At 56.8% G+C, this 18,389-nt stretch overlaps 1 protein-coding gene across 10 annotated transcripts in view; it reads left to right on the forward strand.

Annotated features, from left to right (window-relative positions):
- Nucleotides 1-18,389, forward strand: part of SHANK3 (SH3 and multiple ankyrin repeat domains 3) — a 390,020-nt gene that overhangs the window by 3,341 nt on the left and 368,290 nt on the right. For 9 of the 10 annotated variants that reach the window (XM_080596421.1, XM_080596428.1, XM_080596427.1 and 6 more), the window contains exon 2: nucleotides 7,129-7,178. The gene's annotated coding sequence lies outside the window, so the exon portion shown is untranslated. Of the gene's footprint in view, nucleotides 1-5,823; nucleotides 6,131-7,128; nucleotides 7,179-18,389 lie in introns of those variants that run through there. The other variant, XM_080596424.1, reaches the window with a different exon arrangement.

The following is an 18,389-nucleotide window of genomic DNA, read 5'->3' on the forward strand; positions in this document are numbered from 1 at the left end:
GGAAAAATGGGAGTCTGCCATTCTCCTCCTCTTCTAAAAATGGGTCAAGGAAGCAGGAAACTCCAGAGCTGGATTTGCACAGGTACTGGTACACACGAGTGTCCGTGTTTGTGTGAATCAGGATGTGAGAATGAAGAGACGGTAGCCCTGGAAGCAAACAGGATTTAAACAGGAACTGTACCTTCTGTTTCTTGCCTTAATGCCTATGGACAGGGATCCTCAAAGGCTTCAGTGATGTAAGGGTTACATCTGTCAAGCATCTGTGAGAAACATAGTCAAACAGGAGGCTAGCTGTGTAACCATGCCTATAGCAAATGTCTTGCTGTGTTAGCATACCAGCTGCTCTTTTAGCTGTAGTGTGTTTGTGCCAGAGCCTTGGGTTGCAAGGAGAGGAGATGAGGGCTAGGGAATGACCTTGGCACAGTTCTGCTCTTGTCTTGGCCTAGGTGCCCCAGAAGGTGTCTTTGCCTGGGATGTGCAGTTGCTCTTGGCTGGTGTCTCCTAGGCTGGCCAAGTAGTGCTTGCTGCAGCCCTTGCAAATGTGGATGTTGCACAAGAGCCTGCACCCTGAGAGTGTGAGTGTGAGCTTGAATCTTTGGGATTGTATGGCTGTGCGTGAGATGCAGCACATTTTGCGTGCATTGCTTGCATGCAGGCACTGAGGCTTGGGGCTGGGCTTGCAAGGGAACTGAGTGGGAATAGGGATGGCTCTTACATGCTAGGGACCTTTTCCACCAGAAATTCATAAATTTCACTCAACGCTTTTGTTGTCGTTCTCTCTCAATAGTGACATACAGGTAATGGAGACAATGCATAACAAGTTTCCATAGTTTATTTATTTTTAACTAACACTTAGATTCATTACAAAGTTCTTGTGCATGTGGCAACAGAGATTGAGAGGGGGAAAAAGGGCACAAAGGAGGATATTACAAGGTTCTTTTTTTAGATAATCTTTTTTTTTCTGTTTTACAGCTTAGAACATGTAAATATTCACACAACACCTAAGTATTCTTGATGTTGTTGGTATTTTCTTGATAATGAATAATCTATACTCTGTGTTTTGTACCATATCGTTTAGTTAAACCACTGTTATCTTATAAAAGTGCACATGTACAAGCAGCCCATTACAGAATAGTCTGTTGAGATTTCAGCCAGATAAAAATTGTTACTGCTGCTGTCTCCACACGGGAGGTGTGGGGCAGGGCGTGGGGCTGTGTGGGGTGCATGGGGCAGCAGGCTGAGGCTGGGTGCAGGGCTGGCAGGCTGGGCTCCCTTCCCTGTGTTGCGGAGAGCAGGAAGGTGTGCGTGGAGCTGGGGTGCCCAGCGGGGTGAGGTTCCCTGATGGCGGGACTACAGGGCCCTTGGGCTGCCTGCAGGCAGGTCCTGCCCTGCAGCATGGCAGACAGCGTCTCGCTGCTGTGGGGCATTGCAGAGCCAGGCCAGCATCTGGCCATGGCATTTGGGGTAGCACTGGGCATGTTGCTGTGTAAGCCGGGCAGGGGCATGTGTGGCTGTGATGGAGTTGAGCCGCTTCTGCTGGCTGCATTCAGGCCCTCAGAGTGGCAGGGACCAGCCACAGCCCAAGGTAATGTCACGAGCAGTGCTCTGGGCTCCTGCCTGCTGGCGCAGGAGATAAGAAGGAGCTGAGAGGGGAACAAACGAGCTGGCGCCGTCAGAGCCAGGATAGGATCGGTTGTGCCCTGCCCCAGTCTGCCTGCCTCCTCCCAGCACTGCACCCAGCGCTGCCAGCTTGGATGCTGGGACCTGCTGGTCCAGTTCTGCCCTTGACACTGGGGACAGAGGGGGCACAGCTGCCCCAGGGGCAGCAGAACTGTGGGGCGGGGATCCCCTCTGCAATGGCAGACCTGTCACAGGGGAGGCCATGGAGCTAAAACGAGCACAAAGAGTAAATTGCCATCCCACTCCTAAATGCAGCTGAGCTGCTGTAACTGTGACAACAGGCACAAGCGCTGGCTTCTGAGTGCCTTGGCTCCCATTGGTAGCGTAGGAAGGGGGAGTCAGCGCTGGCTTTGTGGAAGTCTCTCAAGGATCAGCCTAAACTTTTAGGGGATCAGGTGTCTGTGTCACTACTGAACAGCCAGGCTGCCCATCTTCTTGTGGGGAGCAGAGTGGATGGAGACTTTTGTAACCCAAGAAGCAGGTCGATGAGGAGGATCATCTATCATTAAATATTGAAAGATCTTCTTTGGCTGCGACGTATTCTTCACTCCCTGGCAGCAGCTCTGTGAGTTTATGATTCTGGATTTTGGATAAAGACTCGTTTGTGGCTGCACAAGTGACTTTGGAGGGGCATGGGGCTGTGCAGTGCCTGGGACGGTGCAGGAGGGACCACTGGTGCCTGTTCTCATCCCAGCACTTCCCCCCAGGCAGAGCTGGGCCTAGCTGAGCCGCTGGCACGTGTGCGTGGTGTTCACCCCACAAGCAGCCTCTTGCACCTCAACTTGCCATGAGCCTTTCAGTGTGGGGCTGGTGGTTGTGCTCCAGCCCAGCAGCATTTTGTATTTCAGCTGCTGCTTTGAGGTGCTGGTCCTTTGGAAGGAGGTGACTCTTTGGGCTGCAGTTTCATGCTAAGGTGGGTGGTTGTGTGAGCTCAAGAGCAGCAGAGAGACAGGGGTGGGTTTGGCAGTTGGCTGGGACTTGTTTGCACAGAGAAACCCGAAGTGCAGTTAGGTTTAGGGCTGTGTTTTTCCTCAGGACAGAACTGACTGGTCCTGGACTGTGTCACACCTCCTTACGGTCTCCCCAGCTAGGGACCACGGGGCTCCACCACCCTGGGCGAGGCTGGTCTGTGTGGCTGATTTAAGGAGTGGTTTAAACTTCCTGGTCTGGATCCTTCTGCTTTTTATAGACATCCTCAGGGGAGTGCAAAGAATGGCAGGAAGAGCAGCAGCCCCGTATGCGCTCAGCCCCAACGCTATTGTTCAGCGCTGGCTGGGGCCTTCCCCATGGGAAGCTCAGCGCAAGGCTCAGTGACCTCCTCACAGCCTGATGTAACATTTCCTGGCCTTGGTGGAAAGGGACTACAGCTCCCGGCATGCTGCGGGGATACAGGGCATCACGCTGGGGTTCGGGCTGCAGGACATACCCCTTTGTCGACACTCCTGCTCTTCCACTGGGTTGCAGATCCCTGGGGCTGTGACAAGAGCCTGCTAGGGCATGATGGTAGTGCTGTAGCTCGTCCTGCCTGCCTGCTGACCTCTTGCATGAGTCCTGCAGGCCCTTGGGGTGCCTGGAGCATCTGTGCTGCATCAGGCTGTGCTAGGCTGGGCTCTGGCACAGTGGCAGTTTGGCTGTGGGTATGGCCGGAGCAGTGGCTGGGCTTGGGCTTGCATGGAGATGTGCAGTGGTATCTGCTCGTGGCTCTTCATCTCCTGGCCCTGGGTTCGTGGCTGCCCACTGCTGGGGAAAGCTTTGCCTGCAGATCTTGTCTGGAGCAGCTGGAGCAGAAGATGTCAAGGATGACAAGGATGATGCGTCCTCAAGCATGCATGTGAGAGGGAATAAGCGGCATTGTCCCTCTGTGGGGCCAGGGCCCTGGGACATCTCAGCAGGCAGAAATGGGCAGGTCTTCTCTGCACGAACTCTGATCACAGGCATCTCTGTGAGTCCCACTTGCCATATCATAGCCCTATGGATGTCTCTCCATGCAGACACATTCCCACAGCCCTCCTGATGCAGGAATCTCCAGATGCTTCCCAGTTCCCAGTTCTGTCCTGGGGACAGTTTTACTTCTGCTAACTTCACTTCTGATCATGTCGTGCTCGTTAGACTGCTGGGGACCAGCTGCTGAGATCACTGTGAGCTCTCTTATCTTTGAAAGAGAAGAAGCTGAACGAAAAGCAGGAAGTCTGGACATTCACAGTAAGAGTCAAACTTGGACCGGTGAAAGGCAGAATTGCCATTTGTGAGCAAGAACAACAACAGGACAGCCTCCCTGGTGCTCTGAACAAGGTCCCTCTGGCTGCACAGGCAGCAGACTCCTCAGGGACTGGGAGGGCTCAGATACTGGCAATGTACAAGCTACAGTCTAAACACATTGCAGATCATCTGCATAATTTATTCCTCTGTGAAGAGTTTAATTTATCAGGTCCAATAATAAACTCATAAATCTCCTTTGCCTGTTATCAGGGTTGGGAGGAGATGCTCGTATTATAAGGATTTAATTTAGCTCCCGAGCTGCTTCCTGTGCAAACTGGTGCTTTGACATTACAGGATGCGTGCTCATGTGGCCAACATTGCACTGGGCCCTTGTCACAGGAGGACAGAAAGACAATGCTTGAATGGCTGGTGTCAGGACGAGTCCAGGAGGTGGTCATGCTGGCCTGGGTCTGTTGTGGAGGCTGGGTGGACAGATGAAGGTGCAGAGGATAGCTGGGAGGAAGAGCCGTCGTGCTGGAGATGGAACAAGATCCCTGTAAGTGCTGAGTACCGCTCTGCAGCTAGGAACAGCCCTCTGGGGCCAGCCCTGCTGTCCTAGCCCATCTCTGACTCTGCCCGAGGCAGCAGAGGAAGCAGCAGAGGCTCCCCGTGTTGAGAAGGTGGAGACCAGCTGCCTCCATGTGAGACGCGATCCTGCTCACCGTCAGCAGGCCTCGGTGGAGCCCTGCAGAATGGGGTTTCACATCCATGCCAGATTTCCTGCCACTGATTGAGTTGCTGGTGTCATTGCCCATAGAAACATCTAGACCTGGTTGGAAACTTGCAAAGCTCTGGTCCTCAAGGGCTTCCTGTGGCAGTGAGTTGCACTGTCTCATTATGGGTTTGTGACAGAACATTTCCTTTCTTAGCGCGAGGTTCCACTGTATTTTCCATTGCCCTTAAGCTGCAAGATGAAAAGAGCAGAAACGTTGTCTCCTTTCTGCAGACTGTTCAGGATGTTACAGCCTTTTATCTGGGTTCCTTCTTATTTGCCTCCTTTCTTAAGGCAGCCATCCCAGCTCTTTCCTTTCTCTTCTTATGACACTTTTCCTAGTCCCTTGGCCACTCTTGCCTCCTGTTTGAGTCCCCTTGCCTTTGCAGTTTCCTGGGGAGCCCTGGTACCCCCACTGCACCCAGGACAGCTGTTCAGGCGCTCATTCCCCAAGCACTCTGTTGCCTGTCTTGCTCCCAGCCATTGCCTGCAGTGCCCCAGTGTTCCTGGTCCCAGGGGAATGGTGGAAGAGTGCACGGAGTGCTTGGCTGGGTGCAAATGTGGAGCCCTGGGTCCCCAGCATAGCTACTTGGGCTGTGCCCTGGCTGGGTAAGCAGCAGCCTCAACCTGAGGCCTTGGTGTGGTCTTGCTGGAGAAGGCTCCCACAATCCAGACCGCTGCCTGTGGCTGGGTGGTGTGGTTAAGCGCCTGTCCAACAGCCATGTGGACGCCCAGAGGGTGTGGAGCTGGGCCACCAGGTGTGACGGGTGTTGGCGTTGTGCTACCCTTGGTGACTCGTAGCCATGCTGTATAGCTCCAGCCCAAACCCACTGTGTCCCGGGGCTGAGGCTGCCCGGAGGCAGCAGGGTGAGTGAGGGCATGAGCTGCACAAAGTGCCTTTGGTGGGTGGGGAGCTCCTGCTCTGCAGCACCACACAACCCTTTGTCCAAGTGTCCTAATTGCAGCAAACGAGTCTCCCTGCAGTGTTGACAGCAGTGGTGCACAAGGGCTGGGGCTGCTGTGTGCCCTTGAGCCATGTTATGTGCTGCAGTGAGGGGTTTCAGATGGTACATGGTGGGCGGGAGGCTGTGTGGTGTCACCCCTCTGGCCCCAAGCCCTGCAAGTCTGGGCTCATCCAGGTTTGATGTTCCTATGGGCACGGCAGTCCACTGCCTCAGCATCTGCCTGTCCCAGCCTTGGTATTCCCAGTGCTCAGGGATGGGAGAGAAGCTTCTTTCACTGCGGCCGATGCATGTCCAAGCAGGACACGTGCGTGCCCTGTGCTGCTTTGTTTAGGTCTGACATAAGCTGCTGCAGTAGGTTTCCTCTGTTTTAGCAGCACAGGTGTCCCGTGAGCTTTTCTCAGGAGAGAGGTCAGCAGGGTGGTAACAGCTATGTCCGGAGCATCGTGTGAAGGCCGCGTGGTGACCTCAGCAGCGTCACTTTACAGAGGCACACAATAGCCGCTGAGTTTTCCGGGTGAATCGCAGTGCCTGTGGTACCTCTGCCAGTTGAATGGAATACATCTTGTAAAATGCTGAAAGCCTGGTGGCACCCAGCTGCCTGCGTGGTGCACCACGCGTGCTCTGCAAAAATGGGATCCTTGCTGCGGCCCCTTCCCCCCCCACAGCACCTTGCACTTGCCGACACCAGCTGCAGCACAACAAGCGTACTCCGAGAAATCCCAAGTCATACATTTTTAATTTTCTACAACAGAGCAGCCATTTCAGCCACTCACCCAGAAAGGATCTTTAATGAGAAACAAGGATAGAGAGCATGCACATTTCCAGCACACAGGAGAGCAGAGGCACTATGGAAACACTCTGCTCTCTCCTGGCTGCCTGTCACTGTTCTGAGTTTAGCCTGGTGAACTTCCTTCCTGATCTTGTGAAGGTAGGCTCTGCAGGTGCCTTGGGGCTGGTGCCTGAAAAAGAGGAGCTGGCTCTTGGCATAGCTGGTGTTGGTCTGGAGCCAGCCCCTGCTCTCAGGCTCAGTCCTGCTGAGGAGTGGGAGAGGCATGTGGGAGGGAGTCCTGCTGACCCACGGCTGTGCCAGCTCCCTGCTCTCCTGCCCGTGGTTTTCAGGAAGTTGCATTGCCCTCAGACACAACTTTGCCCCATGCTGCGTTGTCAGCAGCGATGTGGAGCTGCCGGTCCCTTAGCCTGCCTGGGTGTGGAGGGAGCCCCTCAGGTCCCCTGCTGGCGATGTGGGCAGGAGGCCGGGGCAGGGCAGCTCCAGTGCAGCAGGGCAGTGGGCATTGCTGCAAGCCGTGGATGACGCTGCTGCTCTCCCTGCTGTCCTGTGGATTTGCTCTGGGATGCTCCTGTTCCCTGACTCAGGTCCTAGGAGGGTCTCCACATCTCCCTGCTGTCCTGAGGCTGCACCAGCTCTCCCTGGGCAGACATAGGTGTAGCGTGCTTGGGGCCTTTCATGGGGTGCATTGCACTGATAATGTCCTTGCTGTCTGTTATCTGCAGGTTGATGAAGAGGGAGTGCTGTGACCCTGTGCCCGTGACAGTTGTTTCAGGTAAATGCTGTTTTTTTCTTCCCTTTCTGCCTTTGGAAATGCCCTGGGCCTCCCAGCAGGAGGTGAGGCTGGTGAGGGCCCTGCTGCCTCTGCCTGGGAGGGCATGACCTGTCTGGGGCACTGGGGATGGAGACCTGGCCAGTGCTCTTGAGCAGCAGCATGGAGGACTTGAGGGCAAAAATGGGGCTTTTGAGGGCTGGAAAAGGATGGAGGGTGTCAGACTGAAGGGAACAGGGTGCATTCAGGCAGGTTGTAAATGATGCAGAAGCAGTTATGAGTCAGGAGTAGGTCATCACATCATAAATGTGCCTTGAGGAGATATCAAAAGGAAAAGACAAGGGGAGAAAGGGTCCGCCCAGACCCTTCCCTCTGGGATCCAGCACGCCATCTCTCACAGAATCCTCCCAGGTCCATCCAGCTGAGATATAGCATCACTGACTGGGGCAAGTACTTGGAGGACAGGAGGCTCCTGGTCATCTCACTGTTGTGAGTGCTTCTTCCAGCCCTGGCTACTCAGATGCTGACTCATGCAATGGGGCTTTTTCCTGCCCTGCCTAAGGAAGCTGAACCCTTTGCAAGCGCTGCCTGTCCCCATAGCTGATGTGGCTGGTGTGGGATCATGTCACCCCACAGCTGTGTCTGAACTGGGTGCTGTGTGCATGCTGTGCTACAGGGCAGGACAAGATCTCAGTGGGAGCTCTGGGGGACTATGCAGTGTGCTCTGAAGGGCATTTTCTTTGGACACACAGAGAAATTTAGGCTTTTGGTGCTGCTTCCATGGCTGCTGTCAGGCTGACATGAGGGAGGCTGCAGAGCCATGGTGTGAGGCCAGCCAGCACCATGTGTGCATGGCTAACCTGCAGCACCACTGCTGATGGGTGCCAGAACTCCTGTCCCTTAGGAGAATCAAAGCAGTGGTGGATGCCCCTACCCCAGGATGCCAGGACAAGAGTCAGGGGTGCATGCTTCCTCCCAGGGCACTGAATGGATGCGGGCAGGGAAGGGATGTAGCCGTGTCTTATTGTGACTGTGGTAGGGCAAGAACTTGGCACAGAGCTATATAAGGACAGACAGAGCTACACCAGGGACAGGGAGGCACTAGAGAAAGCACAGGGAGGAGTGCTGGGGAGCCCATGGCTGGTGGAAATGTAGCTTGAGCTGTAAGACCCAGCTGGGAAAAGGCAGGGGAGAGATGTCCTTTAGGAATGGAAGACAGCAAATGACAAGTATCTGCTCGTGGTCTGGGGCTGACTCTCTCCATTCTTTGCTTGGCAAGAGACCCAATTTCCTGCCCTGGTCTCTGCCCTGCCCCTCCTGTTTGCTCCTCTGAGCAGCCTTCTCCCTCCCGTCTCCCATGGGGTCTCTTAGTGGCCGGCAAGGACCCCAGCGCCAACTAGGCACAGCACCAGCTGGTTCCTGCCACTGGAGGGTCTGGTGGATGCTGTTTCTGTGCACTGGGTGTGCACACCTGGAGTGCGTCCCTGAGGGTGTGTTCCCACCTACTGCTCACCATGCACCAGTGCAAGAAGTGCTGGGGCTTGCAGGGGAGCCCGACTCCAGCTTCTGCCCCTGTCTCCTGCCAGCCCCATTCACTGCAGGTATTTGCCGTGCACACATCCCAGAAGTCCTGCCCTGGGGAAGGGGCGAACTGAGAATTGCAGGACTCCAGTGCACGCACAGGCCCCATGGACACCTCTGTGGGGCTGGGGCTCAAGAACTGCCAGGCTCACCCAGCCCTCTTGCCCTGTGCACTTGGCAGGCTGAGCTGTGGCGTGCAGCCTGCAATGTGTAGGCTTCAGTGTAAAGGTTTGGAAACCAGAGGATGAGACAAAGGAAAAGTAAAATACTAAGGCACAAGAATACTGAGGTGCTTTTTCTGAGCATGGGTCTGGCTTCAGCGGGCTCTTTCACAGACTGCAGCTTCATTCCAGGACCCCTACAACATCACCTTGTAAATCCTGCAGCTAATTCAGGCTGCCTGTGCAGGGCTGCCTGTGCTGCGTGGGCTGAGCTGCGTGGGCTGTGCTGCGTGTTTCCGTGCAGGGGTGGGCTGTGCTGCATGGGCTGTGCTGCGTGGGCCACACTACGTGCTTCCGTACAGGGGAGTTGCTGTGCCATGCCATGCTATGTCGTGCTGTGACGTGCTGTGCTGCACCGCGCCGTGCTGTGCTGTGCTGCGCTGTGCCGCGCTGTGCCGTGCTATGCAGTGCCGTGCTACACTGTGCTGAGCCATGCTGTGCTGGGTGGCTCAAGGCTGGGGAGTGGCTGTGCCCTGAGTGGTGCTTTCCAGAAAAGCTGTAGGGCTGTGCCAGTTGCCTAAGCATTGGCTGCCTATGCAGGGCAGGTGCAGCCTTGAAATGTGTGCAGTGGGCTTGAATTGTGCTTTTATTGAGAGGTGGACATTTTTCCAAGCTGTTCTTTTACTGGCTTGTGAGTTCAATGAAGTCAGTCCTTCCTGCTCCAAGAGTGCATCCACAACTTGCTGGGCCCAAAGCTGAATGCTGTGGCAGCATCATTTCTGAACGCTTCCAACAGATTGCTCCACAGAAGGCAGCACTCTCACTTGGACAAAATTCCTCCTCCTTGCTCAGCAGCAACACAGCAGATTCCAGTGGGAGCAGGGCCCTGTGGAGCTGGGCTCGGCCAAGGCGAACCCCATTGCAGGGCTTTGTTCCTAACCCTAAAGGAGCAAATTGTCCTCCCCAGCTACAGCAGGAGCCCATGCCTGGGGGACGCAGGGAGGCTGCCGTTGAGCCTGGAGTCTGGCTCAGTCCTGCCTGGATCTGTCCTGGCATGGCTGCCTGGCCAGCTGCTGCTGGCTCCTGTGAGTGCAGCAGCTCTGCCCTGCACTGCTCTGAAGGGTGGGATGGGGCTGGAGGCAGGGATGTGGGGAGGGGAGGATGCCAAGGAGGCGATTAGCTTCTCAGTCCCAGACAAACAGATGGAGGCAGCGTTATCCTATTACCAGAGCTAAGCAGGAGAAGCCGAGTAGTGAGTGCAGGCTGACTGATCAGTGCGCACGCCGGGCTCCTGCAGAGGCAGGATGCTTTTCTGGGGTGGAATCCTCCCCGACACTGGCTCTGGCTCTGGATAGCGGCTGCACCTGGGCAGCACGGAGTCCCTGGAAACAGGTCAGGTACACCCCCCATCCCAGACATGGGTGCAGCACCTCCAGCCCTGCGCCCTGCAATCTGCCTCTGGGGCCTGGAGTGTCAGTGGGGGTGGGCAGGACACCAGCAAGTGTGGGGCACCAGTGCAGCGTGGGGCTGTGCTGGGGCTAGGCCCAGGCCATCACCGGTGAGGCTGAGCCAGGGGGATCGTGATGGGCCTCCCCAGTGGCAGTGACGGGAGGGTGGGTCAGTCCTGCTAGCCGTGGGGCTGTCCAGGTTGCTTCAGGGATTGTGTAATTCCTGGAGGTTCTTGGTTTTCTTGTTTCCCATTGCCTTGTGCTGCTCCTGAGCTGGAGCCAGGAGAGTGGAGATTGCAACAGGTACAGGGCAGCTGGGGTGTCTGTGCAGCCCTACGTCTGTGCCTGCAGGGCAGGGCAGTGCTCGATGGCGAGCTGGCTCAGCCTGGTCCGTGGCATTGCCCACGCGCCCAGGGACTGGGTGTTTTGCCTGGCTGCACAGCCATGGGTCTGTGCTGCTGCCCACTCTGCAGGGATGCAGAGGTGCTTGCTGAGATGAGGGTGCTAGGTGTGGGGACCTAACACTCAGATTTACTTGTCCTTGGGCTGTACCACCTTTGTGGGCTGTGTTTATGTGCAGTTGTGCCCAGGGGTGGTGTGGGAAGATGGAGGGAACAGCTGCATTTTCTGACAGCCTGTCTGTGGTGGGTCAGGCACTGGGGTCTTGTCCCTCTCAGCTGCGTCCTCACATGAATCCAACCCAGGCATTTTCCTCTTCTGCATCGGGGGGCTGTGTGTGTGGGGTTGGTCCTTATGCTCTTGGCTCTGCCCGAGGAGCTGGTGAAGGCTCAGCGACTTGTGGGACAGGAGGAGACACTGCTCTGTCCAGTGCACACCTCCAGGCAAAGTCGTCTGTGGCCAGACTGGTCCAGAGGTCTCTGCAAGGCTCTGACTCCCTGCTCTGGTTGCGAGGGTGATTTCCAGGTGTTCCCATCATTTTGAGGGTGGTGCAGTGCCACCAGTGGGGCTCTTGGCACACAGGTCCGTCCCCGGCCCTGCTGGTGCTGTGCAGCTGCGTGACCTGCAGGCCGGGCGGGCAGCAGGCTGCTGTGTGGGTGCAGGATCAGGGGACCCCGACCGGGGTGCACAGGGCCCTGCACGTGCTCGTGAGAGCGTGTAGCTGTGGTTACCAAGGTGACTGTGTTAAGTGATGTTCCTATGGCTACGCACCGCTGGTGCTTGGAGTTACTGCATGGGGGGAAGGGGGGGCAAAACCCCCAGGATGCCGGTGTTGGTGTTTCTGGGTGAGGCTGTTCTCATTGCAGCAGTTGCCTGGCTCCAGCTCCAGAAGTGCCTTCCTGTGACGACTGTCACACACCAGGGGCTCTGCTGGGCTCTGCAGACCTGGAGGGCCCAGGGCTGTACTGGCTGTGTACTGCCTATGCCCAGCTCTGTGCCCAGCAGGGAAGCAGACACCACCTTGGGATGGGCTTGGAGCAGACCCTGCATGGGGAGGGGGCTCTGGGGACACCTTCCCTGTTTGAGCAGCAGCCACTGCATCCCTGGTGCCCTGCGTGAGCAGTGCCAGCTCCCATGAGTTGCCCTCGTGGCACAGAGAGCCCGCAGATTCCAGCTGCATTACAGGGCAGTAGGTTCTGCAGGCTTTGAGGTCTTCAGCCACTGCCGCCCTCCTTCAGGCTCTGTCCCTCCCTTAGGTCAGGAACATCCCATGTGTGCCACAGGGACAGGCTGGGGCGCTGCGCCTGTGATGCCGACTGAGCACATGCTGCACTGCAAAAGGTGAGGGCGGCCAGGGAGGAAAGACAGCAGCCCCTGATGCTTTGCCGGGAACTGGGACAGATGTGGAAGGGGGCTGTGGGACAGGAAACAATGGGGACGTGCCCCATCTCCTCTGATGGGGAAAAGCTTGGGGAGAGCAGTCGGAGAGGGAGAGGTCACATCTGGGAGGTGGTTCTCCCCGCTGTATTATCCGGGGCTGAGCCAGGCTAGGGGGGCTCAAGCAACTGTTGTCACGTGGGCTCTCTCCTGGTGGTGCTGGCCATGGCTGGGGCAGCTGCTTACATCCTGCTGCTGCTGTGGGAACCTGGAGTCCTGCACAGAGACATTCTTCCTGAGGCTGTCAATGGTTCAGAGCCCAAGGATTGAGTCTGGGATGCCCCAAACCTCAAACTGCCTAAGGTTTAGCTGCTCTTATGACAGACCTGGACCTAGCTGGCTCAAAGAGGGTGGGGAAGTAGCCAGGGTGCAAGCAGCAGACTGTGGAGATATGTACTCGTGACGCAAGCCTGGATTTCAGAGACCACACAGAGGCATGGACAAAGGTTTTGGTGCCTCTCTATGTGCATGTGGCAGGGGACAGCAGGACAGCTATTAGGGACAATGTTTGGGAGCCATGGCACCGAAGCCTCTTGTCCAAGGGCTCTGCAGAAGGGATCCCCTGTGAATTGCCACCTCCAGGCACTGCAGCTGCCTCCAACACCCACACAACCGTGCAAGGACAGTTCAGAGGTTCCCCTGCCCTGTGCTGGACACTAAGGCACAGGTGAGCTCTGGTGTTCCTGGGCATGCACTGCTTTGGTGCCAGATGCTGCTCCTTTTCTTTCTGCTCCTCACTGGGGTCTGTACCACAATGCTGTTGCCCTGGGAAAGCCAGCACTGGTGCAGCAGGTCCAATCCCAGTTGTTGCGGGAGTCGCCCTTTAATCATCTGCACATCCCCAGTGACCCAGTAACCCTGGCAGGCTGAGAGAAGGAAAATCAATTGGCAGTAGAATTACCCATTGAGCCCTGTAGGACACAGGCCATAGGCAGGCTGATCAATGAGCGTTGCTCCCCGTGCCCTCTCCCCTCTGCCCTCTCCCTTCTCTCATTAAATCCGTGCATCTTAATACTCCATCTGGGGCCACTGCAAGCATATACTGTGCTCCTGTCACCCAGCCAGGTACTCTCCCTTGCTCAGCTCCCTGGAGTGAAGACCTCTCTCTGCTCCTTCTAGCGGCTGTCCCCGTCTTGTGCAGGCTGGCCTTCTGCTCTTGGTGCAGGAGATGCCATGAGAGCTCTCTTGGATGTGCTGTCACCCCTTTGCTGGGCACAGGTGAAGAGCAAGCCCTAGTAGGCGAGGGCAGGGTGGCCAGCACTCCTCTGCTGTGCTGGAGACTGTGGCGACAGGTCAGAGTGTGATGGCATTGACCTCCCTGCCAGCTCTGCCGGTGAGGTAGATGGGAGCTGCACCCAGCAAGGGAGCACGGCTAGGTTTGCCACCCCACTTTGACCTGCCCGCCAGCGAGGGAGGGAGCAAGCAGCCCTCCCAGCTGGTGTGCAAAGCCACTGCTGGGACAAAGCACCTGCATGGCGCTGATCCTGCACATGCTGTAGCCCAGCATGGGGTGGGCGCGGATGCAGCCCAGCCTGTCACAACACGGACTGAGGATGGGGCTGCATCCAGTGCCTGCCCCTGCCCACATGGGGCGGGGACGCGCTGGTGCCTGGGTCATTGTTGGAGGACATGGGCAACAGCGGTGAAGGAAGAGGCTGAGCTGGTGCAGGCTGCTTTGTGCTGCCTGTCATGCGCGACTGGGACGGAGCCATGGCAAAGAGCCCGTGCCCAGGCAAGCCATGAGGACGGCTCTGGCTCTGCTGTGCCCTGCATCTGGGCAGGCCCTGGGCACAGCAGCAGGTGACCAACCCAGGGTGGCCTGTGGGAGCCCCAGCACCCTGCACGACGTGCTGCGCTCAGCCCTGCAGTGGGGTTGAGCAGCGCTGTACCCCCTGGCCCCATCCCCCCCTGTGGAGGCCAAGCCTTCCGCAGCGCTTGCGGCCATCGACCGCACGCTCCAGCTGCAGCTGCAGCCGCCCCTGGTAAATCAGTAACTAGCTTGTGTGAGCGAACGGCACTGCCTGTCCCATGGGCATCGCCAGCCAGGCGCAAGCGGACGCTCCCCAGTTCTTTGAGGTGAGGGCTGACTCGCTGCGGTGGTGTGGGAGGGCAGGGCTCTGAGCAGGGCTCTTAAAGGTGACCCCGGGCTCCCCAGCTCTGGGGGGACTCAGGGGTGATGAGGCGTGCAGGCGCCGGGGCTGGGTTTGGTACTGCTGCAGGAGCGGAGCCGGGAGAGCTGTGGCGGCTGCTGGAGCTGGTGCCAGCCGCGGGCTTTGGAGGGGCGAGCGTAGCCTGGGGCTCTGCAGCTGTGCCATGGATCTGGCAGGGCAGGGGGAGTGCGGATGGACCTGCTGCCCTGTTCCCAGTGCAGGTGGGTGGATGTGCTGCCCTGTCCCTAGAGCAGCTCTCTGGGTGCTAACCTGAAGTGTGTACCTGTTGGGCCTTCTACAAGAAGCTCTCCCCTGCAACTGTGACAGCCCCAAGGCGTGGGGCCTCTTCCCAGTGCTCCCAGCAGTGATAGCACTGTGTGCTCCTCTCCACACCCACCAAGTAGTGATCCCCTGGCAGGACACTGGGTCTCCCCCTAGCTCCTGCTTGCAATGGTGGTGCCCCCACCCACAAACCCTGTGCTGCAATGGGGGCCCTGGAGCACCAGGACCTGGTACAGGCTGTGCCCTGGTGTGTGGCTGTGGGGCACAGCTGGAGTGTGCATGTCTCTCCCATAGACCAGCACCAAGAAGTCCCCAGTCCCTGGGGTGCTGCATGAGCTGTCGCTCCTGCCATCTCCCCCAGGAAAGTGGCATTTGTGCTAGAAAGCAGCATCTGCAGCCTCCTGTGATATGCCCCAGGCACAGGCAAGCCTAGGGACATGGTGAGCCAGGTGCTCCATACGTGTCGTATCTCTGAGACATGTCTGCCTATTCCTCTAAGGGCCAGGCCTGCAGGAATCACAGTGTTGCTGGGCATGAGAGTGGAGGTGAAGCCTGAGCAGTGCTGAAAGCCTTGCTGTGCATGGGAAAGCAGGCACTGGAATGGGAGGAAATTTAACTATGATTCAGCCAGGGGGAGCCTGCCCATCCCAGGCAGGCCTCATTGCTAGCTACAGTAGACTGGTGTTTGCAGGTTTCTGCCAGTCGGTTTGGCTGGGCAGAAGTTAATTCCTTCAGGTGTCTGGCCATGATTCCTGGATGGCCAACAAGCCCTGCAGAGGAAGGCTCAGGTGGTTCCACTTTGTGCCCGTGCTGAGATGTGTAAGTGCTCCCTTGGTGTGGAGAGGTAGCTGCTGATGCTGTTGAGGTGTCAGCTGCTATTATCCTGGTTTCGCTTCTTGCGCTCCCTAGCACACTGTTTGAATCTGTGGGACTGCTGCATGGGCCGGAGCTGAGACCTCTCTGTGGTGCATGGGGGGGTGACAACGGCTTTGAAGCCCAGCAAGGCATGAGCCATGCAGAGGGCTCCTTTGGAGGTGCATTGCTTTGTGTCCCTGAGTGTGACTCCAGCCAGTGACTGGTGCAGTCCCTGGGACTGGGACCCCACATGTGCTGGGGCCCCTCATGAATCTGCCATTGTCCCAAGTGCTGCAGCCCCGTGTCTCTGGGTTAGGGGTCTGCCATGCAAGAGGAGACCGCATAAGCAGCACTTTTTTAGCCTGCAAACAGGCTAAAGTTGTAGTGTGGCTCGAGTTGCTGTCTGTGATGTATATAAATACTTACATAAACAGGGGAGGGGAGAAGAGCTGTGCAGGCTAGCAGACAATGCTGACGCAGGAATAGGGTAAACTAGCCATGCTTGTGTGGGCTAGAAATTAGGCCATTGCTAACCATAACAGCAATGAAAGGTCTGAAACAGCTTTCCAGGAAGAGGAGAGAAGGTGAGAGGAGGCCTGGAGGAAAGCGTTTGGAAAGAGGGTTTCAGAGTTGGTGCCAGTGTGTGCCAGCCCTAGCCCTGAGGACAGGGAGAGCCCTCCCTCAGCCTAGCACTGGGCAGCTGTGGCCCTGCAGGGAGCTGGGCTCTTGTCCCAGGCTGCAGGACCTGGTGCTGACTGACAGCGGGCCTGGGTCTTTGCAGCCCTCCCTGGGCTCCTCTGGCAACCACTGCTCACCCTGCCAGCTGGGCGGGGGGACAGCAACTGCCCGGCTCCCTGGAGGTGCCACTGGAGCAGCCCATTGCCCCATCCCAGGAGCGGTCTGGGCTGCACCCCCTGCTGTCCTGTGCCCTGTTTTCCCCTTCCTGCCCTTCCCATGCCCTGAGGCCGCTTGTTTTCTTCAGCCCTTGCTGGGTCCCACTGCTGTGCCAAGGCTGGGCATTCTCCAGGGCCCTCCTTGGAGAGCAAGGGTGATGCAGGGGGCCAGAGCTCTTGGGGGAGTAACAGTGACAACGTCAGAGCGGTGCTCAGCAGCACGGCCTGGGAGAGTCCCAGTGGCACGGTTGCCCTTGGTGGTGGGATGTGTAAGTGGTGGCAGGGGCGGTACTTCAGATTGTGACATTGAGAGTGATGGAGAGGGGCTGGTGATTAGGGAACACTGTTCCTCTCAGGAAAAGAAGTGAAGGTAGCTGTACTTCACAACCTCTTGGCAGGGCTGTTGCAGAGTATTTGGGAGTCCAAATAAAAGGCTCTGTTCCGAACGTCATCTTTGGTGCTCCTGCTGACACGTGGGAAGCTCTACTATGCTGGTGAGGAGTGACTTTCTTTGACAGAAGCATTACTGATTTGTTCCTGTCACTATAAAATCTTCCTGGAAGATTTTATAACTCTCTTTGATGATTTTTCATCAATTTTTCCTGGTGTTGGAATAAGACTCTTCGGATTATAATTTCTAAGATACTCAATTTATATCTTTTTTTCAAGATAAGTGATTTTTTTTTTTTTCGGCAGAGAAGTTGATTTAATAAGAGAAAATGAATGTGAATGACTCTGCAAGTCTGTAATGGAGTTCAGGGGTGGGGGTGGCCAACACATTTTTCCAGTCATTCACAGTTGTATCTGAAACATCACTGGGAACTAATGAGGTACCAGAAGATTGGAATAAAAAGCAAGAATAATCCTGACAATTACCATCTGGAGCATTTAATTTCTCCCTCTATTGAAATAACAAGACAGAAAAAGAGGAAAGAAATAAAATAATTGAACAGCAATAATCGAACAGAGCTATAGCAGCGAATGACAGGCACTGGCTGAGATGAGTACTGCTGCAGGGCAGGTGGAGGGAGATTTGCCACTGAGGGGCCACAAGCTGGAGCTGCTTGCTCTGTGTTCAGCCCTTGTCTGCATTCAGGCCTGACGGAGCTGCTGGCAGAGCCCGTCCATCCCCTGCGTGCATCTGGTGATGCATTGCCCTGCTGCTGGCTGCTGGCCGCTGGCCTCAGGAGCAGCCCCTCCGCTTGCCCATCCTGACCCTGCAGGTGGCACAGCCTCCTCTGTGCAGACCGGTGTCCCCGAGCCCCACTTCCCCTGCCGCAGATACCAAGGTCTCGGGCACTGTCTCTGGGCTGTTTGTGGGTTGTGCCAATTCCACCATGAGTCTGCAGGGTCCCTATCCCTGCTGCTGCTTGGTGCCTGTCCTGCCTGGGACTTACGCTGCGGGGCACTGAGCTCTGCCGGGGCCAGCCATGCCCTGCATCTCCTGGCCCTGCAGTGTCCCCTGCGCTGGGCAGCAAGCGTGTGGGGACAGGCCAGCCCCCGGGGCTCTCCCCAAGGACCGAGACGCTGCACAGGAGTGGGGCTGCTGGTGCCCAACCAGGAGCAGTGCCGTGGACCCATGCTTGCATGGTTGTAGGTTTCTCCTCCTGGCCTCCAGCTGCTCCTCAGTGCTTCTGCCACGTGCAGCCACAGCTGCTGGCTTCCCAGCTCTGGCTTCTCTGCTTCCTGCTCTGCCCTTTGTTCCACAGACAGTTTTGCCTGCTCCCTTCCTGGCCACTCTTACTCCTTTGTCTTCTGAGCTGCCAGAGATCTCAGCTGGGGCTTGCTTCTCGGCTGCTTGTGACTCACGGCCATTTCATCCACTTCCTCCCCTTGGTAGCCCCACCTTGTCCCCTGTGACCCTGATTCAAGGCTGAAGAGCCTAGCCTGGAGCCCTTCACTTTTGCATTTTCTGCTGAAAAGCCTTTGTCCCAGACCCGTGCTCTGCTCAGTGCTGGCATTTTCTCCAAAGCTCTGCCGTTTCAACGTGCCTTTACCCAGTGCCTGG

This window comes from Anser brachyrhynchus, assembly GCF_964034855.1.
Source record: "Anser brachyrhynchus genome assembly, chromosome: 1".
Classification (NCBI taxonomy): Eukaryota; Metazoa; Chordata; class Aves; order Anseriformes; family Anatidae; genus Anser; species Anser brachyrhynchus.